Source organism: Lycorma delicatula, chromosome 9, assembly GCF_047948215.1.
Source record: "Lycorma delicatula isolate Av1 chromosome 9, ASM4794821v1, whole genome shotgun sequence".
NCBI classification, from domain to species: Eukaryota; Metazoa; Arthropoda; class Insecta; order Hemiptera; family Fulgoridae; genus Lycorma; species Lycorma delicatula.
Genome location: NC_134463.1, coordinates 6,016,656 through 6,041,544, shown reverse-complemented (window position 1 = coordinate 6,041,544; position 24,889 = coordinate 6,016,656). Strand labels below are relative to the sequence as shown.

At 32.0% G+C, this 24,889-nt stretch overlaps 1 long non-coding RNA gene across 1 annotated transcript in view; it reads left to right on the top strand.

Moving 5' to 3' along the window:
• The window catches only part of LOC142330142 (uncharacterized), a 343,972-nt gene extending 325,086 nt beyond the window's left edge, over positions 1-18,886 (top strand). Inside the window, exon 4 of the long non-coding RNA XR_012757701.1 lies at positions 16,784-18,886. This is a non-coding gene — a long non-coding RNA (uncharacterized LOC142330142). The remainder of the gene's footprint in view (positions 1-16,783) is intronic.
• The last annotated feature ends 6,003 nt before the right edge of the window (positions 18,887-24,889 follow it).

Here is a 24,889-nt window from a genome sequence, read left to right as displayed (position 1 = left end):
CGTTCAACAACAAAATTTTGTAACCGTTTTCAGTGCACCTAGTGAGTGTGCCTAGCAAAACTTAGTCGGGTAAGAATACAAACAAAAACCACGACTGTAATCAATCGTCGTATAAATTAATAGTTACACTGGTTTAACATTATATACAAGATAGATAAGGTATTATTGATACTCGAGATAGATGGATATGTAGGAGGAAGGAATATTAAAAGTCTTGCCATTCACAGAAAAATGTTAGCGAACAACTTTCATTTTCACGAAGGATGGGTATAATTATATGATGGTGCGGTATTTGTTATCCATTGTACCTCGGTATTTTGCTGCTGAGATCGTTGGATTAAGAAAATATTCTAGGTGTAGAACCCTTTTAACATTTCCCATTTGTCATTCATTTTCTGTTAATTTATTACCTAAGTAATTAAATTATGTAACTTCCTAATTAATTAATTTGCATTTTCATGTCTAAATATGTATTTGACTCGCCATTGTGCTCTATTATATTTCAATACCTTGTTTTACTCTTGTTTGCATAAAAATCCATTATTCCTCTGGAGGGAAGCCATATCAATCACATTTTTTCAAAAAAAAATAATAGATCTGATATTGACACCGCATTACCTCCTTTTACGCGTATTAAATTACATACACACATTTTTAAAAGTACATAAAATTTTATTTCATTAATAACTTCTGATATTTATTCATTTTTTTTTTTTTAATTGTTATTGAATTATTATGTATCGTAATTTTTTTATAAACAGAGGTTAATAATTATTAGTAAATCAAAATATTTAAATTTAAAAAAAAAGGTTAAAAAAAAGGCAATGAAGTGATTCGAACTGGTGTGCCTTGTCAAATTCAAATATTTCATTACTTAAATTTTCATTTGGCTCTGGAACCGATAAAAATAAGTACCATTTATGATATATCTTTGAAAAGCTCTCAATGAGAGCTTTACAGCAGTTAAGAAAAAGTCCAAAATCCAAATTACAAGAATTAGTATTTTATTTGCTTTTTTAAATTTGAATCATATATATGCAAAGTAAAATAATAATAATACAAGTAATTTAAAAGTAACTAAGTTATTAACAGTAATTAAATTACTGTATTAGTTAAAAGTGAAAGTCTTACAGTAATTTAAATACTAAAACCAAAAAAAGAATAAAAATATGATGATGAATAAAAAGAGGATGATGAATACAAAGAAAGAAAATTTTAAAACTAGAGAACGTGTACACAAATTAAGATCAGAAGAATTATATCAAACCAAAGAGCGATTAAATGATTGGCAACATAATATAAATAAAGTTAATTATGATCAACTCTGAGTTAAGGAGAATTTTGTCCGACAATGAGAGGAGTATTGAACTAAAAGATCGGGCTTATTAAAGATCGGGCATGTATGCCTAAGTTTATATGTTGTGAGGGTCTATTTTTCAGTCACTCTGTAGTTAACTTTTTAATGTAGATAAAATTTAACAGAAATTAAACTAGAAAATCAAAAAATAATACGATTTTAAATTATAATTTTCAATTAATATTAAATAATCAGATATTTCACTAAATCTGTTACATATACACACATAATAATGCCTCTTAAATTACATATTCACATTTTTCAAAGTACATAAAATTCTATTTCACTAATAACTTCTGATTTTTTTTATTATTGTTATTTAATAATAATTATTTATTGTAATTTTTTTTACAATTACAGGTTAATAATAATTAATAAAACAATATATTTAATTTAAAAAAAAAATTTAAGAAATAAATTAAAAATAAAAAGGATATGAAGTCTGGTTCAAACCGATGTGCCTTCGCCTTATGATCCAAATATTTCATTAATTAAAATTTCATTTCGCTATAACTCTGGAACTAATGAAAATAAGTACCCCTTTTGATATATCGTAGAAAAGCTCTCAATGAGGGCTTATTACTGCCCAAAAAGCCCTAAATCCAAAAAATATTGGATTTTTTGGATTTAGGGCTTTTTTGGGCAGTTTTGGATCAGCCGATTGCAATCAAAAGGGGAGGTGCGCAACTAGATGTTACAACAGTCCTGAACAGAAATTTCAACATACTACGGCTAATCATTTTTTAGTTGTGCGAATACGTACATACATGTATACATAATCGTACATACGTACGTATTGACGTCACGCTGAAACTTCAAAATGGATATTTCTGTTGAAATCTGAAAACCGAAATTTTTTGCGATCGCAATACTTCTTTACTTCTTTCAGGGAAGTAAAAAGAAATTGCATTCTTTGACGTCTTTAAATATTGAACAGATACTTAAAAAAATATGGTGTAGTTTTCGTCACGTCTTGGTTTGTTTAATTTCTAATTTATTGATGAAAAAAGAAATACTTTGTATTTTTTCAAAATATGTTTTTTCAACCTAAGAAAACGTTTTATTAGTAAATCAAATATCTGGTTTTTTTTTGTCTTCTATTTTATGATTTTCAGACAACTTTTTAATTATATACTTTATTTTATTTAATTTTATATATAGAAATATTATTCTGAACCATTCCAGGATATATTTTTTAATTAAATAAATACTCCAGTTGCTGAATACGTAGAAGTCGGCGTATAATAGTAAATTTTGGAACCAAGAAAACCAATTAAACACATACTTCGTCAATTTAATTTAGAAATTTAATCAGGTGAAAAAAGTCTATCAAATGTAAAAAAAAAATCAACAAATGTATACGCGTTTTAAACAAACCCGCGCGGGCGCGAGAGAAATAGAGAGAATTACTTCTCATTGTAGAATTATCCTTTTTTCAATCTTAGATTTATTCATTAATTTTCTTTCTTTTACAATGTAAATTTAAACATACATTCCAACTCAATTAAAAATTAAATTTTAATTCTGTTCCATCTGAAAAATAGTGTATAAATCTACATGTCCGAAAAAAGAAAATTTTTATACTTTTAAGGTTTTTCTTATTAATTACTTGCCATTTAATAATATATTTTCCAATCAATAATTGCTTAAGATTAGAGGACATTTTTTTCTTTTAACTCATTTTCCATTCATAACATTTTTGAAAAAAAATATATATATACATTTTGTTTTTAATTTTTAATCGGGTGAAAAAAGTGTATTTATAGTGCTATAATATAAAAAGAATTTTTTTTTCATTTCACACCGTTTCTTTTTGCACTATGCCAAAAAAAGAGTGTAATGTATTGTTGTATGTATGTTTTGCCGGTTGAAGCACAAATTTTAATGAACTGTGACTGTGTGCGTCTATCACAGTGAGCAGGATTTTAATAGAATGAAATTATTTCTATTTGAATAAAATAAAATGGGGAATCTTGGAGAGCTGCATAAAACCAGTCAAATGACTGAAGACAAAAAAAAAAATAATATTAAATAAATTTTAAAAAATTCTGTAATAGGCTCCATGGGGCTCTGTGCGACTGCGTGAATGTCTAGAGTGATGAGAGCACTCTCATCACTCCAGGGGAGTGCCCTTGGGCGCTGTTTTGGGAGATGCAATGAGGTCTCTTATAATATCTCTGCATACAATCGTCTGATTTTCAAACTTCAAAGTAGATATTCGTTAGTAGGTTTAAGAGTAACTTTTACATGCACCAGGTACACTCTCGATTACGGTAATTCCTGGAGGCTAAACAGGAAAAGAAAGAAGATACACTCTCGATCTGATAGATCACAGTTATTCGGATATGTTGTTGTATCTTTGCAAACAGATTTCCAATTATCAAAATTCCAACGGAGTATTTACTAGTATAATGAAAATTACGATGGAACCAAACCGGAATAAAAATTAACTGATATATTCAGAAATGGCTTTTATTTAACGCTGCATATCATATGAATGTACTGTTTATAAAGCTACATCTGTTACTAGAAATTAATGTGAAAGTATATTCTAAGATAAAACTATATCCATTGATTTAGTAACGACAAAAAAGACGTAATTCAGAAAATTATAATAGTAATTAGTACCGATTTATTACACGACTGCCCAAAAAAGAGTGTAATGGATTGGTGTATGACGATTCCGTATCAGTTCAATGGCTGAACCGATTTAGATTATGACTCTGTGTTGGAATCCAACGCGGAGATATATATGTGTATAATATATATATATATATATATATATATATATATATAATGTTTAAATAAAATTAAAAAATTAGAAAAAAAAATTATTCTATATAAAAATACTACATACAAAATTGTCACCGCACGTTCTTTAATTATCCTACATTAGCAATTATTCCATATTAAAGTGCAATGATTGTCAGCAATGGTTTCTTTTGGCAGTCATGTTTTTTAATATTTAATCAATAATTATATTCAGTTTGTATTTATTCTATAACTAATATGGCTTCCATATACCAGCGTAAACCTATTCAAAGATAAGTCCACTAATACGACTTCTAATTAATAATAAATTTAATGATAATTAAATATAAAGTAACTTTGACTAGTGCATAATTTTAATAATGATACCAGGGTTATTTTTTTTCAAGATCCGATCGGTCACGAATGAAAATGTGCTGCTTAATGACAAGCAAATTTACAAATACTTTATTTTATTATTACTTCTTTAACATAGACTCCCTCTATGAATCATGAAACCTTGCCAATGGTGAGGAGGCTTGAGTACTCAGTGACAGAGTAGCTGGATCAAAGGTGCAACCATATTGGAGAGGTATCTGTTTTGAGAGCCAGACTAAGGGATGATTCCTGAAAGATGGTAGCAGCTCTTTCAATTGTTGTTAAGGGCATAGATCAGGAGGACTTACACAGCCATATCAACAGCATTCAATCGTCTGAGTACTGTGCAGCTGAAAGCAATGGAAAACAACAGCTGTACTTTTTTCCAAGAAGACATAGCTCTCTGCATTTTCATGTAACAAAGATGTAGGTGGTAAACTAATCACCTGTTCAGATCTGTAGGTGGGGACTAATAAGGAAGGGGTCACAAGAAAATTAAAAAATAACATTCTTCAAATCAGAGCATGAAAGAAGGTCTAAAAAAATGGAAGTCTAAAAAAAGGTTGGTAGGTTAGAAAATTTAAAGAGGGAAATGGATAGGTAAAATGTAGATGTAGTAGAAATTAGCGAGGTTTGGTGGGAAGAGGAAAACGACTTTTGGTCAGGTTATTATATTAACTCAGCGTCAAATAAAAGGCAGGCAGAAGTATGTTTCGTAATGAACAAGAAGATAGGGAAGAGAGTAAAGTATTTCAAAAAGCTTAGCGATAGGATCATTGTAATAAGGATAAAATCAAAACCTAAGCCGACAACAATTGTTAATGCCTATATGATTACAAGTACCCATGATGATGATGAGGAAGTGTGTATATGAAGAAACTGATGAAGCAGTTAAACACATAAAAGGGGATGAAAATTTAATAATAGTTGGAGATTGGAATGCAAGCATTAGAAAAGGTAAGAAAGGAAATAATGTAGCTGAATACGAGCTGGGACCAACTTATTGAGTTTTGCATGAGTTTAATTTAGTAATTTTCAACACCCAGTTTAAAAATCGTAGTAGAAGAATACAGTCATGGAAAAAGACAGGTGATACTGCAAGGTATCAGATAGATTAAATCATGGTTAAACAAAAATTTAGAAATCAACTTGTCGAATACAAAGTATATCCAAGAGCATATGTTGATAGCGATCGTAATTTAGTGATAATGAAATGTAGATCGGGGTTTAAAAACCTGAAGAAAACGTGTCAGATAAATCTGTGGAATTTAGAGAAGCTTAAGGAAGAGGAGGTAAAGAAGATTTTTGAGGAGGACATTGCAAGAGGTCTGAGTAAAAAATTTAAGATAGAAAATTTAGAAGAAGAATGGGAGAAAGTTAAAAAGGAAATTCTTAAATGAACAGAAGCGAATTTAGGTGAAACAAAGAGAACTGATAGAAAACCTTGGATATCAAAGGATATATTGCAACTGATAGAAACGTAGAAAGTTAAAGAATGCTAGTGATGAAGAAGGAAGTATTATCAATTAAGAAATACAATAAACAAGAAATGCAAATTCACTAAGAAGAGTGGATGAAAGAAAAGTGTTCAGAAGGAGAAAGAGAAATGATCATTGGTAAAATAGACGGAGCACACAGGAAAGTTAAGGAGAATTTTGTGATACATAAGTTAAAATCTAATAATGTGTTAAATAAATATGGTACACCATAATATGAAAGAAAAGGTTGATAGGTGGGTGGAATATATTGAAGAGTTATATGGAGGAAATGAATTAGAAACTGGTGTTATAGAGGAAGAAGAGTAAGTTGAAGAGGATGAAAAGGAAGATACAATACTGAGATCTGAATTTAATAGATCATTAAAAATTTTGAATGGCAGAAAGGTCCTGCGATAGAGGGAAACCTGCAGAATTACTGTGCAGTGCAGGTCAGGAAGTGATAGATAATACAAAGTGATGTGTGTAATATTTACGAAAAAGGGGAAGTTCCAACAGACTTCAAAAAGAGTATTATTGTCATTATACCAAAGAAAGCAGGAGCAGATAATTGTTAACAATACAGAACAATTACTTACTACTCATGCATTAAAAATCTTAACTAGAATTCTGTACAGAAGAATTAAAAGGAGAATAGAAGTGTTAGGAGAAGACCAGTTTGGTTTTAGGAAAAGTATAGGAACAAGGTTAGTAATTTTAGCACTCAGATTAATAGTAGAAGGAAAATTAAAGAAAAGCAAACCAACATACATTGCATTTATAGACTTAGAAATGTCATTTGATAATGTTAACTGGAATAAAATGTTTACCATTTTAAAAATTTGGGTTCAAGTATAGACTTAGAAGAACAATTGCTAATATTTACAGGAACCAGATTGCAATAGTAATAATCAAAGAGCATAAGAAAAAAGCTGTAATAAAAAGGAGTTTGACAAGGATGTTCCTTATCCCCGTTAGTTTTTAATCTTTACATAGAACTAACATTTAATGATGTTAAAGAACAATTTAGATCTGGAGTAACAGTGCAAGGTGAAAAGATAAAGATGCTAAGATTTGCTGATGATATAGTAATTCTAGCCGAGAGTAAAAAAATTTAGAAATGAATGGCAAGGATGAAGCCCTATGCAAGAACTATTGCATGAAAAGAAACAACAACAAAACAAAAGTGATGAAATGTAGTAGCAAAACTGTAGATGGACCACTGAATATAAAAATGGGAAGAGACAAGATTGCTGAGATAGAAGATTTTGTTATTTGAAAAGTAGAGTTGCTAAAGATGGATGAAGTAGGAGCGATATAAAACACCAAATAGCACAGGCAAAAAGAGATTTCAGTCAGAAATATAATTTGCTTACATCAAAAATTAATTTAAACGTCAGGAAAACATTTTTAAAAGTATATGTTTGGAGTGTAGCTTCATATGGAAGTGAAACTTGAACAATTGGAGTACCTGAAAAGAAATGATTAGAAGTTTTTGAAATGTGGTGCTATAGGAGAATGTTAAAAATCAGACGGGTGGATAAAGTGACAAATGAAGAGGTATTGCGGCAAATAGATGAAGAAAGAAGCATTTGGAAAAATATAGTTAAAAGAAGAGACAGACTTATAGGCGATATATGAAGGCTTCCTGGAATAGTCGCTTTAATATTGGAGACACAAGTAGAAAGGAAAAATTGTGCAGGCAGGCAACATTTGGAATATGTAAAACAAACTGTAAAGGATGTAGGATGTAGGGTGTATACCGACATGAAACGATTGGCAGATAGGGAATCTTGGAGAGCTGCATCAAACCAGTCAAATGACTGAAGACGAAAAATAAACGTACAAAATTATAACATGATTTTTTTGTTTTAATCTAAAAACTGAAGAATTTGTTATGCATTGCTCTATTTTCTTTCAAGTAGTATTTATTATTCTAAACAAGATTTATTATGAAAATTACGTTACACATTTATTTTGCTTATATTAGTCGTACAAAGTCTACTTGACAAAGGTGTAGACCCTTCTCACTCTTCTATACACAAAATAATGCTACTAGATATTATTCTGAAAGCAATCCAGCTTATAAAGCTTGACTTTGATGTTGTCCAGACCTCTACTTTTACAAAACAAACAGTAAATAAACTTCGTTAAGTTGAAAACCAAACTGAAATTTCCTACTGAAACATTGTATTTCTGAAGAAAATTGTAGAATTAACACCCTCCCCATTCACACACACACACACACACACACACCCACACAAATATATATACTATACTTACACACATACTGAAATATGAAATAAATATACAAATCATTTTAGTGAAAGTTTTTAATATTGCTAAGTATTTCAATATTTTATTTTTTCAAAAAAAAAGGAAAGTAAAATTAATAAATAGTATTTCATTTAAATCAGAAAATAATTATATACATTAAATAGATCACATCAAAAATGGTTATGTCATATTCTTCTGATAACCAAAAAGGATATGACTGTTGGCATTTGCCTGGAAGAGTCAAAGAAAATTATGAAAAAACCTTATCAGAGCAACTTTATAAACTGAATAATTTTCAAAAAAAAAAGTTATTATAATTAATATCAATATATAAAAATATTAATTATGTGTGTAAAAATAATAAATAAATAAAACCGGCATAGAATAAAATAAAAATATTCAAGGTAGTAATAGCTAAAAAAAAAAAAAAAAATTGAGTATGTAATTAATACACATTAAATGAACATTCAGATTTGGCTTTTTTAGCACAAATAAAAATTTACAACTTTTCCCTTCAAAATAATGAATAGATGTGTTTAATGTCTATAATTGACTTGAAGGAGAGAAAGCCCAACAAAATTTAATCCTCTATATTTCGTTTTTATTTTGGTTGTCATCCTGTAACAACTCCCGATGAATAATAATGAAATGAATTTTTTGGAGCATGTGATAAATTTACTATATGCCTGACTTAAACTCGAACCCAGAATCTCAGAATGAATCACAGACAAACCTACCACTCAGTCACAGAAGTCACTAAATAACACTAAGTAGTATTATTTAAGTATTAGGAGAGTAATATTATTTCTATAAATAAATATTTATTAAAATCCAGCATCCCCGTCGCTCTTCACCGCGCTAAATGGTTACTTGCGTTTCCCGTCGCGGTCAGAGGATATTTAACCAATCTTGACTAGTTTCGCTAGCCCTTCCCGTCCAGCCACGACCCTCCTGTGTTCATTAAACTCATGCTTATGGGAATAATAATTAAAGTAAAGAATAATAAATTGAAGTAAATTGAGAATAAAAAAAATTAAAGCCTTTCGATTTATAAAAATATAGCCGTATTCTAATTTCTTCTGAGTAACAGTTTCGTCATTAACGACCCGAAACTTTGAGTGATTTGAGTGATCTGAAGGATGCGGGTTTCAAAATAATCGACCTCCATCTTAAACCATTCCTGAGATGTGAGGTTAACTGAACGACAACCATCGAAATACACCGATATCCACTGCCTAGTGGCAGTGGATATGGATATTCACCGCTTTTTAAGATTCGAAACTCAGTCTAACCTTGTTTCATTGATCCCCCTGGCCACCTCACCGTGGGACCTCCCGACGGATGTCAACATCCCCGCCGGAGCAGCAAGCCTGACCGGCCCGCCGAGGAAGTCGCTGGACGCGGACGCAACATTCCCGCTCCAGCTCGCGGGCTTCAATCGCCCTGGCGGGGTATTTAACAGCAGGAGCCGATCCAGCGTGGGATCGTTCGAGGAGAACCGCCTCAGCCGCGCTGGTAAAAGACGACCGATGTCAACCCGACACTGCGGGGTCTGGGGTCCACCACTGTCACGCTGTAGTGGGAACCCAACTGCCGCTGAGGGGAAGCCTGGTCTGATTTCAATGGACGAGCCTCAACTTCCCGACTACAGCAAAGTCGACTTCGCCGGAGACCAGCTTCCGGACCCAACAGCTCTTTCAGAGCGAACGCAAAAAAAACCGCCCTTTTCAGGGCTACCACAAGGTTCTAAATTACAAAGAGCCGTCGAAGCCAATCGACGACAAAAAAAAATACATATATATATTTATGTACTTATTTAGATAACAAATAAAAGCAATAAAGTAATAAAAAGATTAATTTTTAATAAAATAGTCTGCTAGTAGGATACAATTTATTACTATACTATTTTGTAATGAAATCAAGTAATTATCGTTTGAGACATAGCCTGAAAACCGGTATTAGCTGATTATCTTAAATAATTTGTTAATTTTTTATTTACACACCTTACGGAAGTATGTAAGATAACATAAAGTACTACTTTAAAGGGAAGCAGGTAAGGTATTATAAAAGGGAAAATTTTTAAAAGAAATCATTCAGTTGAAGTGTAAGCTGTTTATACTTGAATTAAAAGTGATGTGTATGAACAGCTGTTTTCTTCACATAAGGTTTCCTTTTTTGTCTAGTCTTCAGCTATTTTTTTTTTTTTTTTAAATATGAATTATTTATATTTTTATTTGCAGCGGAAAGAGAACGTTATCTATCTAATACGTATATCTTTTTTTTCCTCCTTTCTATTGGACACAAAATATCTGATTTATGAAATAGCTTACACCCTCAAGCCTCAACCGTTCATATGTTATGAATTTTTAATGCTTAATATACGTGGAAGTTGAATACTCTATTGATGCGATATGAAAAATTCACTTCTCTGTAGTTTATAAATGAAAATATGAAAACATATATGAAAATCTACTTCCTCTTTGTTGATTTTTTTTTCATGTACCTTTATTCATGTATGAAATAGTTTTAAAAATAATGATAAGTCGTTAGCTTACAAGTATGTCCTTATATATCTTAAAAAAGGATAACATATTTTCTTCTCTTTTTTTTATCCTCGATTTTATTATTATGTTACATAAAAATAACATTTTTAGTTTTGAGAAATAACGGTAAACAACTCGCTTTTGTAATCAATAAATTTCGTAAAAGTTGTGAAATATCTCCTTTAATTTTTAACGTAAAAATTAAAGGATATGAAATAAGGATATAGACGACTGAAGTCTTTTCAATAAACCAAATCTCAAACATCATTGAAATGAAATAACCTTTTAAATATTTACATTATTTATTTTAATCTGGTTTTGCCAGATTAAATCTTGGACCAAATATTACGTGTATTTAAATTTCTTATAACATTCAGGTAATCTGCATTCCCACATCTGTAAAATTTAGTAATGTTTGCTGCTTCCGGTTTTCAATTTTTTTATTTGTTCATTTAAATTGCAAATAATATTTATAAATAATTTTTACCTTTTTTCTTAATAAATTTATCAATTTTTTAATGTCATGAATAAAAAATATTTCCAAATACGATTAAAAGTTAGTTTTAAGATTAAATAAACAACTAAGTAAAAAGAAAATACATTCATCAAAAGCCATTAAAATAAAATAAAAAAAATGCAAAATAGTCTTCTATGTTCCCTGTCAACAAACATAAGTAACTTTTTATAATGTAACAAATGTATAATGTAACTGCATGATTAGTAACCTGCGTTTTATAGTTAGAAAACAATATACATTCATCTGTCAAAGTAACAGACAATTTCTTTATCATATAGAATAAAGTTAAACGGCAAGTCAAGTTTTACTTGACCTTTGACATTTTTCCCTCTTATGACTAGCCGACTAAACATATAATTTTTGCGAATATATTCTTAGTTTCTTATCGTAAAACAATGTATAATAGTCCTATACAAATGGTGGAAATTGTATCTATTATTTTTACTTCCTTGTACGAAGTAAAGGAAGTATCGTGATCACGAAACATTTCGGTTTTCATATGGAACTATCCATCTTATCGATTATTTAACGGAAATACCCATTTTGACCATCCCTGAATCCATTTTAACTAGTTTCGGCGTGACGTCTGTACGTACGTATGTATATGTGTATGTATCTCGCATAACTCAAAAAGAATTAGCCGTAGGATGTTGAAATTTGGGATTTAGCACATGTAGTTGTGCACCTCCCTTTTTGATTGCAATTGAAGTTAAAATTAATTGAAAATTATAATTTAAAATCGTATTATTTTTGGATTTTCTAATTTAATTGCCGTTTAATTTTATTTAATTATTCTGGAATTTTTGTTTAATAATCTACATTAAAGTTAACTACAGAGTGATTGAAAAATAGGCCCTCACAAGAATATATACAATGAGGCATACATACCCGATCGTTGTTAATGAATTGCTAAAAATTCTTATCGTTTAGTTTATTACTCCTCCGATACTGTAGGCAATACTCTCCATAAGATCGGAGTTGATCATCATTTCGTTTATTTGTTTTTTGTTGCCAATCATTTAATCGCTCCCATAACTAGGAGGGTGGATCAGCTAATGCATTGCACACCCTCAGAGGTTGACTTCGGCTCAACCCACTGAGACCCCGCGGGACCCGGCTATGCCATTCCCCGTGGGGGTCGTTCACCCAGTAGGCCGGGACTTTTTTTTTTTGCCCTACATCCCCGAACCGGACTAAGTATACTCGACTCGGGGACGTGTCCTTCCGGAACTTTTAATTGCCTGCCTCTAATCTCCGACGTAAGAACCAGGCCCGGCTATGCCGTTCCCAGCACCCCCCCCCCCCCGGAGACCGGGTCTCGGTCTTTTCAATCATTCGCACCTAACGGACCCCAGGAGTCCCTGCTCCATCACGGGAACCCACACACCAGGACATGTGAACCCTCAGTAACGGGGCTGTCCGCCCAGCCCTACTATAAACTACACCCCTCAGTATCCCAGTCGTCTTGCCTCATCTTCTTTTATTCTGATTACTGTTCTTGCAAATATTGCAAAATTATTCCAATTTCCGGATATAGCCAAGAGCCACTCCGAGAGCTGCTCCGGTCGGGTACGCATCAGTCCTGCATTTATACGTTGTTCCTCCCATCGTCTGCACTCAAAAATAGGGTGTTTGGCATCGTCAACCGCATCGCAGTAACAACAGATCGGTGACTCTCTCCTGCCAAACCTATGCAGGTATTGTTCAAACGCACCATGTCCCGACATGAGTTGCGTTGTGTGGTAATCTAATTCACCTTGAGAGCGATCTAGCCGAGCATCCAGGTCCGGGATAATTCTTCTTGTCCATGCGGCCACTGCTGAGCCCGCCCGTGCCACCTTTCATTGTTCTCGTATAATAGAAATGGCCTCAACTTTAGCTACACCGGACGCCCTTAGTTTTCGTCCTTTAATCTGCAATTCTATCGGGGGCACCGAAGAAAGCACGCACAGTGCATCATACGATAACGTTCGGTACCCCGAAACTACCCCCAGAAGCGACTTCCTATGACTGCTAGTCAGTTTTCTTCTGTTGCGCTGGACATTAACCGCATCAGCCCATACCGGGGCGGCGTACAACAGAGACGACGTTATCACCTAGGTGATAAGTCGCCTCTTCGACGCACGTGGAATTGGTGACTCATCACCTCGGTGATAACGTCGTCTTTTATATGACTGCCTTTAACCGTACCCCCTCCCAAGGGAGGGTTATTTGGTTTGATGTAATTCTTTTGATCTTAATTTGTGTACACGTTCTCTAGTTTTTAAGTTTTTTCTATCTTTATATTCATCATACTCTCTTAACCATTTTTTTCTTAACTTGGCCTAAACGTTTTCTTCCTCTTTATATTTATTATCTTCTCTTAATTAATTTTATTCTTCTCTTGTTTTTAAAATTTTCTTCCCTTCATATTCATCTTCTTGTGGTTTTTTGAGATATACTTCATGCTATTTTTCTTTTCCTGTATGATTGTTTCTCTTTCATTTTTGATTATTCACCAAATAATCCAATAATAAAAACTAAATATTTTACACCTTTAGATCGAAATTAACATTTGTAACCGGTATACAAGGGTACACTAAACGGAATAGTTTAATTATTATTAACTTTTGTTTATACGACACACCAGAAATCTTAAAACATTTGTTAATCAGCAACTCACAAAGATGCGAATAATATTGATCTAGTAATACGAGTAATAAAGGGACTTTTACTCTATTCTAATATTTCATGTAAGATTGTGGAATTGTATAAATATTTGATGTTAATAAAACTAATATTTCAGCAATTGTGTAGAGGATCGTATCTCGCTTTCAAATGAAATAATTTTAAATGAAGTGCAGCAAAAAATGTGTATATGTAATTTAATAGGCGTACAAGGAAGTCATGTGGTATCCACATCAGATTTTTTAAAGTAACATGTGCGCAGAAGGTACACAATTATTCTTCCAGCTTTAAAAAAAAGGGGTTGTTTATGTCATTTCTAACTGAATAAAGCATACTGCTATTTATAACCTAGTTAGATTTTCAAGCGTTAGTTTGTTTTCTACAAAAGGCTAACTTTTATTTTTACATTATAGATTTTGATATGACACTGCAACCCTGCAACCGCTAAGCGTCGCGATCGCGACGGTCTCAACTGCTAAAGTTGCGATCGGGACGCATTTCGTCTCTGTTTTTTTTTTTTACAGCGTCTTAATTTTGAGATAATGTTAATATTTTATATACTATTTTAAAGAGAAAAATGTTTTCTATAAATATATTGTATAATTTAACATTTTTATTGAAATATGTGTGATTAGCAGACCTTCAAATTACGGGCATGTTTTGTGGGGATCACCGGTTCGTATTGTTTCAGAGGATGGTATGGATGACAATGTAGCGTGTAAAAATGCCGTGCCTGACCGGGATTCGAACCCGGGATCTCCGGATGTAAGGCCGAGACGCTACCACTCGCGCCACGGAGGCCGGCCAACTGTTTTTTGTTGTTGTAACCTAAACTGATACTTTTCATTTACGATTTGGTCATCAAATACGAGTGAATTATCAATAAGTAAAAGTAATAATAAGAAGTGAAATTCGTGATTATTTACGTTAATAAGACGGCGAGGAATATAATGATGTGGTTATAGACGATTTTTGATTTTTGTGGTTAAACACAGAGCCTAAATGGGTAAACGCATATCTTCCTGAGCCAGAATCATTATTCGAAGAAGAATTCAAAGTAATAAATCCTGGCATAAACAACTGCCCTTGGAGGAACAGTTGGCATATTTCTATTTGTTTTTTTTTTGACACAATTTGAAATCTTCTAGTAAAAGAATCACAAGATGTAGGACATCAACTGGTGCACTTGCCAGGAATAAAATTGCAGTTGTGCTTGGTCTGTTCCACTTTCAGAAAAAATCTGCAGTTTTGTCTGGTGCCCAGGTTGTAACTGTGGTGTTCACCCACAATACTTCCATAAGTTGGAACACTTTTGGTGGCTAAATAAGGCAGGCAGTAAAAGAAATCTCCCTGAAGATACTGAGGGTGAATCCAATTAGGGTTCCCTAGAGCAAGATGCTGTGTATAGGGTATACATAATATTTTTCCTAGTAATGTAAGCTAGCAAAAATAGTATATTTTCTTGATCACCATAAAATTGTGAACATTATGTATTAATAGATTATGTAGGTGTAATTTTTATTTGGTTTATGTGGACCAAAACATTTGAAAGTGAAATTGTTTTTATTTTTATTTTTTTGTTATATTTCAAGAGATTCTCAAACAAACAACTTTGTAAATACAACTACACTATTATATTATTAGTCTTTAATTTATGAAAAAAGAAAATTATGTATAACACTTTATGAGAGTTGTAAAAGAAAAATAATTTTTTTTAAAATTGCTTGCAAAACGCCTAAAAATTCTTAGTGGCAGAAGGTAATATAGTCAGCAATTTTAGGGTTAAACATTGTATGTTATTCTATTCAGTTATACCCAAGAAAATTATTAATTTTTTTTAATAAACTATATTTATACTGAATTTTTAACTTAAAAGAGATTTAGAAAAACAAATTTACTGTTAGCATTCAGATAATTACCCTGATTCAAGAATAGTAACCTGAAGTTGGATTTATTCAGTTTACACTATTATGATTATCAAACAACTATTGGTTGCGAGTTAATTGATAAGCAGCACAAGATAGTGCAGAAAATTACACCACCATACACAGAACGATAAGTCTAGGAAAAATAAAGAGTAAACTTTTATTCCATTGTTTTCTTCATTGAATCAAATACACTGTTGGTTTCACATCATATGTGAAAACCATTACATAACAATAAACATTCAGCATTCAATTTCTTCATTATATGGGATTCATTAATCTCAAAAGAGAGCAATTTTGATTGTTTCCTCATGTAACTCAGGCGCTTTACACGCATAACCCCCCTTAAGAAAAACAGCAACAGATAGTGTAACAACAAATTAATATACTGTTATCTGTTGTAAAACAATCAGTTTTACATACACTGCTTCGATTCAGGAGAGAATAATCTTATAATAATAAAAATAAAATCAGCATAATCTACAGTAATTCAATAAGTCAGTAATTATACCCATTTGAAGTAACATTGCAAGTTAACACAATTCAGGTGGTAGAAAACTTAGTTTTCTGTTAGTTCTGTTATCAAGTGAACTTGATAACAGGTCAACGTTATAATCATCCTTGAATAATACTTTTAAATTATTACTGAAATTGTTGATCAATTAACCTTTTTCATTAACAATTAATAAATAATTATACTGAATTTTTTTTTATTTCATAATTTTTTTAGTTGATATAAATCACAAATGTCATTAGCCCATTAATAAATACTAAATACATTCAGTAAATCTGCACCCAGTATTGCTTAATAACCAGTGGTCACAGAGATTGGCTGATTTAAAATGTTTTTTGTTACTAATGTTTTATGTTACTAATGTTTTATTTTACTTTTATAGGGACGAGGCGGATCATGAAAAGGTAGGATTTCTAGCTGCTGATCAAGTCAAGAAATTGGAGTCCATGAGTTTGCCCACAGTCCTTTATCAGATATGACGAATAATAAACTTAAACTACAGATCATGGCATCCTAAACATCAGCAGCCAAGCAGAATCAGGCTTACACCTGCAGAACTAAAGGAATTAAAGATAAAAAAAGGGATAGGTGATGAAAAAGGGTTATATGCACCCAGAGGAACCATAGTTCCGATCAGTTCATTCAGGCTCAAGGTCTTACCCCACTGGGCTGGTCTAGTGGTTAATTCATCATCACAAATCAGCTGATTTTGAAGTTGAGAGTTCTAAGGTTCAAATTCTAATAAAGGCAGTTATGTTTATACATATTTGAATACTAGACCGTGGATACTGGTGTTCTTTGGTGGTTGGGTTTCACTTTTCAGGAGTGGTTGACCTGAGACTGAACAAGACTACACTTCATTGATGTTCATACATATCATCCTTCATTCATCCTCTGAAGTAATACCTTACGGTGGTTCCGGAGGCTAAACAGAAAAAGAGAGAGGTTCAAGGTCCTATCCTGACAAGGTGTCAGTTCTCTTCAGAGAAGGATTTTTGAAATAATAATAATAATAAAAAAATCATAACATCTACTTCTTGATCTACTTGATCTACAATTACTCTAGACCAATCAGCAACTACACCATTCTCCTCCCACTTTAAAGCTCATCATAGTTTCTTGTGAAATTGGGATTTTTTTCACAAAGATGAGAATAGCATGTTACTGGCCAATGAAAACGCATTGACCAACTACTTCCAAATAAATTTTAACTGTTCAACCAGATGTATAATACAGTATGCAGGTAAACATTTTAATTTACTTGATAGACTTTTCTATTTTTATGATGCTAATTCATGTGTTGTGGATTCTTCAGGCTGTAAAGAATTAAAAGTTTGCTGCCTTATCCTTTTTTTAATAACTTGATATTATAAAGATGTATTAATTTTACCATTTACAATTATTTCCATACAACTTATTGTTCATCATCTGATATTGTGTGTTTCTCACTGTAAAAGATTTTTTTACCCAACTACTGGGGAAGTTACTACTAAATTTGAAAAAGAAATATATCATTTATAAAAACAGTCTGAAAATTATAGAAAAAAATTAAGATTTCTTGGACATATGATGAGGATGACTGAATCTACAGTGAAAACTTGGTAACATTTAAAAATCAACAAGGTTACATCAAACAAATTAAAATAGAAATGCAAAAATTCAATCTAACTGTAAAATTTTGCAAATAGTAATGAATTTAGAAACTTCTTGTATAATCTGAATATGTCTCTGGAACTCCTGTAAGGTATTACTTCAGAGGATGACATGAAGGAATGTAAATGAAGTGTAGTCTTGTACAGTCTCAGGCCAACCATTTCTGAGATGTGTGGTTAATTGAAACCCAACCACCAAAGAACACCGGTATCCACAATCTATTATTCAAATTTGTTTAAAAGTAACTGCCTTTACTAAAATTTGAAACTTAGAACTCTTGACTTCGAAATCAGCTGATTTGCAATGATGAGTTACCAGTAGACCAGCCCGGTGGGTAATCTGAATATACCTGTGGAAGAAAAAAGCCCAGTGGTAGGAAGTGGACTGAAGAAAAAAAAGGTGAAATCAGAACAGTGATATTTGCATTAGCCTTTGATGGTCCACTCCAAAAAATATAATTGTCTTGTGATCAGCATTTATAAAAGCCATTATGATAAAAAGTGAAGTGGGCTTCTTTCCCAGACATTGTTCTTACGAAAAAAAAGGTACATATCAATCAATTTTTTTATAATAAATTAACCAAATTTTTAAATAAAATCATAGATGACAGTCTTGTGTGAATGTGATACATACATATATAAGGTATGATTTTGAAACAACAAAACTAAATTTTCACAAATACGTCATGACTTCGATATATAAAGAAATAGTCTGAAAATAATTTCAAAAATAATTAAAGTGAATTCTAAAATCATATAATGAGAAGTCTAAAATGAAAATAAAATTTACAATGAGAATGTACTTTTGAAATTTGTACTGAGAGAATTACAAAACAAAAATACATGTAGTGGTCTTAAGTAAAAGATTTTTCACTGAAATAAAAATTTTGAATTTTCATAAATAAGGCATTAAACAGTTTTCTTTATCCTGCAAGTAATGCTAGTTACATTCATTTAAAAGAAATCTGAAAAACTTACCAAATACAACATTATTTAATCCATTTTCTTATGTAGTAGACATGTCTACCTAAGAACGGTTTACATTGAGCTCATATAAGTTATAAGAATAAATTTAAGATTATTTCAAACCCATAAAAAGGATTTGATTTTTTTTATTTTTATTTTGTGTAGCTAATCTTAAGAAAATATTTAACAAATTTGTTATTTTTAAGTACATTTAAAAATGGAATACTTGAAATTGAAGATTTGAGATCTGAGGGGGTCATATATCTTCTTTAATTCACAAGGTAGAGGATCTAACTAATAATTTTTCTGTGTGGGTCTATGTTGTGATTATGGGTGGTGTGAATAATATCAGCAGACTACCAGCACAGCTCCCTGGTATTGTGACGACGAACATGAGTTTGAGGCCATACAAGGGTGGGTGTTACACACTGACATCCTTTTCCGGTTCAACATTTTGGCGTTTGAAGCAACCTGGAGGAAAGTGAACAAACAGTGCAATGAGAACACATATTGGTTCGATGTTACATTGTTCATGGAATTACATGTGACTCTCATGCGTTGTATATACACACATCAACATCAAGGGTTACATTTAAATTCGGGTGGCAAAGCCTTGTTGCTGGGAGTTTTTCTTTATTTATAAATGACAGGGATATTTCTCTTTCACAATTTAGAAGGGATAATGAAAATTAATAATAAATTTTAAATAAATAAATTTTGAATTTTTCTAACTCGTCTATTTTTTCTGCTTATCTTAATTTTTTCAAAATTAATTCTCTACAAGTTTTGTTTAAAAGTTTTATGTTTTTATTGCCCATCTAAGAAAGTTATTGTACATCATACATAAAAAAGAAAGTTTTTTTACTCCAATTTATTATTTTTCATCCCATGCTGAAAAGCTACTGCATATATGGTCCTAAAAATTTTAGTACGATCCATTTCAGAGTGAAATCTTTAACTAGTTGTAACTTGTAAACAAAGCATTTTAGGGCGTATTAATTCTTTTCCATTATACTTTTTGTATAATTATATATTAACACACACAACATAATCCTATTTTTATACAGACATTGAAAACAAAGTCATTGTGTTATCATTTAAAATTATAGTTACAAATTATAATAATAATACATTTAATAAAAAAATTGTTCTTTCCTGATACCTATCAATAGCTATGTAACGTATATAATGTAATTTTACCATGTATTACTATACCCGGCTCTTATTTCAAGCATGTTTCTTGCAGTTCGAATTTTCTATTGAACTAATAGATTTTAATATGAAGTACTCTTGAATAAATTTAAACAGTTTTTTACCAAGCATTTTCTTTGCAACTGCAAGGAGAAATTACAGTGCAACAAATGAAGTTTTTACACTCAATTTATCCTTTAAACAGAACTCAAGAATGATTATGATATTCAGCTCAAGTATAATGTTACACAATAGAGAATATCATCTTGCAGAATTAGCAACTAACTGCTTTCTTTCATATCTTTGATAAGACTATGTACTGCATCATTTACAACTGGATACCTCAGCACATGTAATATTTCAGGAGGTAATGTAAATATAAATTCCCAGCAAACAAAGCAATGTTTTTTAAATTACTTGCAATTGGTTTGATCACTGATAAGACTGAGTTTGCATCATGTTTAAATGCAGAAATTGATGACTAGGACTTGAAGAGAGTACTTCCAAATGAAATGATACTATTTTATTTATATCATAACTTTCCTTAGTAAAGTAACTTTAAAAAAAAACACAAAAAACCAAAATCTCCTTTGATGCAGGAATGTAAAAACATTATCAGCTGTTCTCTGTAGAATGCTTATATTTAAATTTGTTTTATTACATACTGATTTTCTTCCATCTAGAACATTCACATGATAATGTATTGTGTTAAGTTATATATTATAAGTAGAGAAGTAGAAATAGAAATACCTCTACACACTAAATAAGAAGGGAATTGTGAAGAATTAGTAATGGAAGCAGTATAGAATGAGATGACCCAGGATAATGGTTACGGAGGAAAAAAAAAGACATATTGGCAATTTAACTGTCAACTCTTACTTTTATTGCAACATTGTAGTTCTATCATGTACATAAATAAAAAATATAAAATCCCATAACTACTTTGTTGTAACTTAAAATATCTTTAATTTGTTGTAACATTTTAAATATAATTTTTGAATTACTGATAAATCATCCAAAAAACTGTTATTCTGTATGGTTTCAGTTAATAATGAAATTCATTTTCAAAATATTCCATTTGAGACAATGATCCATTGAATCTCAAAAGGATATCTTCAGTTAAAAAATAGTTACTGGAAACAATAATTTTAACCAGATATTCTTCTCTAAGAATTTATGTAAAAAATATAAAGACTGAAAATAAAAACTGAATAAAAATAACTTTATAATGAATATAAAATGTTTTTTTTTTAGCGATTTTTCTTTCTGATGAAGAAAAACTACTCCGAATAGTATTTAAAATACTTTACGTAGATATGATGTCAAAATAACAAATATATGGATAATACATGTTAATTTACTAAAAAGGATAATATTTTTAAAAATTGCTTAAATTTATAACATTTTCTTGTTTAAATTTTTTTAGGGCTTTTAGGGCTACTTTACGTAGATATGATGTCAAAAGAACAAATATATGGATAATACATGTTAATTTACTAAAAAGAATAATATTTTTAAAAATTGCTTAAATTTATAACATTTTCTTGTTTAAATTTTTTTAGGGCGTATAATAATAGCATCATTAAATAAATTTCATTAACAGATTAGTGACCATTGATTTGTTTAGGGTATTTTCATTTGTCAAGCCTCTTTTATTACCCACAACTAAACATTAGGCTTACCACAGAAACTTATTGAGAGGTAGTTAAACAAATTTATCTTTGTTATTTATTTAGATTATTAAGCCACGAGAAAATTCCACTTAATTAGTCCTCTTAAACACAATAGTTTGTAACAGATTATCTGTTTATTATTAATATGACTTTTTGCATTTATCTTATGTAGTTTCTGTTGTTACACAAAATGCTTTTCAAAATAAGTTTTATTTTCTAATGAAAATTGGCCTAAAATATTAAGTTGTAGTTCAAAAAAAATGTAACAAAATATCTCTAAATAATTTAATAATATTAGTCTGATTTTTTTTGGGGGGGGGCGAAAAACGCTTCTGCGTTTAAATATGTCGCCCAGACACGACATATTTGTTGTAATAAAAATACATCACACTATATATATCGATAAAAGTAATAAAATAACCTTCTGCTTTACGGCAATTGGCATGAATAGCTGTAATTACACTACTGTAATTCAAATACTGTAAATATGTAAACGGATGGCCCTAAGAAACAGTAAAACATAAAATAATAACATTTTATTATCACCCTAGAATACTTCACATGTTACCTCCTAGGTTAGACTAGCGGCGTAATGCCGCATAACACATACAATCCACAAGGTTGTGATGCACTGTTACTTGGTAGTCGCAGCAAGCACAAAGGAGTGCAACAGTTTGCATCATCAAAAATCATGAGTGAGCCTAGTGTGCTCTATTTGTAAACTGTAGACAATAACATCCTGTCAACAATTATTTATGCATGAGGAGCTTCACAGTGATACCTTAATCGAGTGAAGATGTTATTGTATCCCATTCTCTTTGCCATTCATCGTGAACTACTCTCTTCAGGAAACAGACAAGATCGTTTGACGAAATCGTAAAGTAGGCTGAAAGTAAAGTAGTCGCACTGTCTGCACACTCATTGCCTAAAATTCTAATATAGCTGGGGATCCAGCTATATGTTGTATTACGGCTAGTAATTTGCGAAATAACACACTGAACCTCACAAACAACAGGTCATTTAATCGTCTGTAGGGCACTCATGGAATTTGATAAAACAAGTACATGTTGAAATGTTGGGCTATTTATAGTTAAGGCTTTGTTAATAACAAACAACTCCGCAACGAAAATACTGTGGAGGCCAAACATGTAGGTTTTCAGTCATTCATAAAACCAACATCAGGATTCATGTTGTTTATAATATTATAAAATTTGTTTCGCAAAATAACCTTTTTTGTGTTATTAACGAGACAGTAATTAACAAGACAAAGCCACCATGGGGATAATAACATGGATCAACAGGAAGGGCTGGAGGTAATTGTATATTTAGAGCTGAGAAAAGGAGCTGAGCTCTGATGCCTAGCAGAGCAGTAGATCTCGGCTGTTCCTGGTATCGATTAAATCGCTGGTCGGAGAATACCGCACCAAGACTTGGATGAACTTGTTGCGTTTTAATCTGAGCCACATGGAGAAAATAATTTAAGCGTTTTTGAGCGAAATGCACCCATGGCAAGACAGATGAATGACTCCATCATGACTTTATCAAGCACCCTTAGAGGCCCGTACCGACCGAATAAGCTACGAAACCGTGGGCTGAGCGAGAACGGGCCAGACCTCGGTAGAAGCGCAACATGCATAAACGAACGGCTCCCCAACGGGTATTAGGTAAAATCCTTAACATATTTAACATTTTTAGTTCTTTTACCTTCAGCTGCTTCAAATGTGTTACCCACGTTAGTCTAACCAGAATCCTACATATATCTAACCCGCATGCATACCTGGTTCACCATGTAAAAACAACTGAGGATCAACATGCTTTTCTACCGGGAAAAAAGCAAATGCATTTCGTTTTCAGAGAGAAAAAAGTGAATCCAGTAGATTTACATCACGAATCTAAGCGGGCTATTGTTTTGAAGCAGACTCTCGCATGTAGCTAACGTAAATATATGCTATGTAAATAGAAAAATCATCTACAAATAAATAACAACGGTTTTTCGCACGCAGTGTGTTACTATTTATGGCTCTTCCCTGATGTACTCTTTATAGTGTGAACTTTTCGGATACCGTCATTCCAGCTCGAACTCTGAAGGGCCGAGTACTGAGAAAACCCCTGATAAGTGCGAGATTACCTTGTAGCAACTACATGTCCAACAGATTATCTACCCCGGCGGAAACCGCATTTGTTCTGGGGCCATCATGGCATTTCTCTCAAGGTACCACACTGGACAACAGTTTATAAAAGATAAACGTAAAGATAAATCATGCCCCACAAGTTATCGCCCTACGTTTCACTACGGGGATTACTAATGCCCCTGACCAAAAATCTCTAACACTGGTCAAAGAATATACTATTATAGATACACAAAAATTGTAGTACGATAATATACTGAGCCTGATATGGTTTCCGGCATATCTTAGCTCATTGTAAAAAACGGGTATATTCAATTCATTGGACAGTACGATGATGTAAGTGAAACCGCTCTGAGCGACCTTCCGAAAGTGTTCACATCAACTGTCGCAGTACAAGGCCGCAGTACAATCTGCTGCGGTGAACATACGATCCACTCACGGGTCGAATATTTCACAACACAACAGATGGTGTTGTCCGAGAAATGGATTCGACGTAATTCAGCCAAGATTTTCGTTTGGAATAATGGTTGTGAGCTAGGTGACCTGAACAGGCGATTTCAATTCACTGCAAAATCCGCATGTTGATTATCTACGTTTGTATGCATTGCTTCGGTATATCTGGTGTAAAAGAGACATCAGTTTATGGTGGCGGTAGTTTACCATCTTTTTATACTCTGTGCGGCCGGAAATGACTGCTTCTACTCCGTACAAATGTTTCTTCCTCTTTACGGCAAGAAGTTGCAATTCCGCTCTGACGTCTTACAATTCGTTTCGCCTAAGCAACACCTTGGGGATGAACATCAGTAATCTCACTAACATCTACCTCCAAAAGGTCTTTTTATACTCTTTGTGCGGCCGGAAATGACTGCTTCTACTC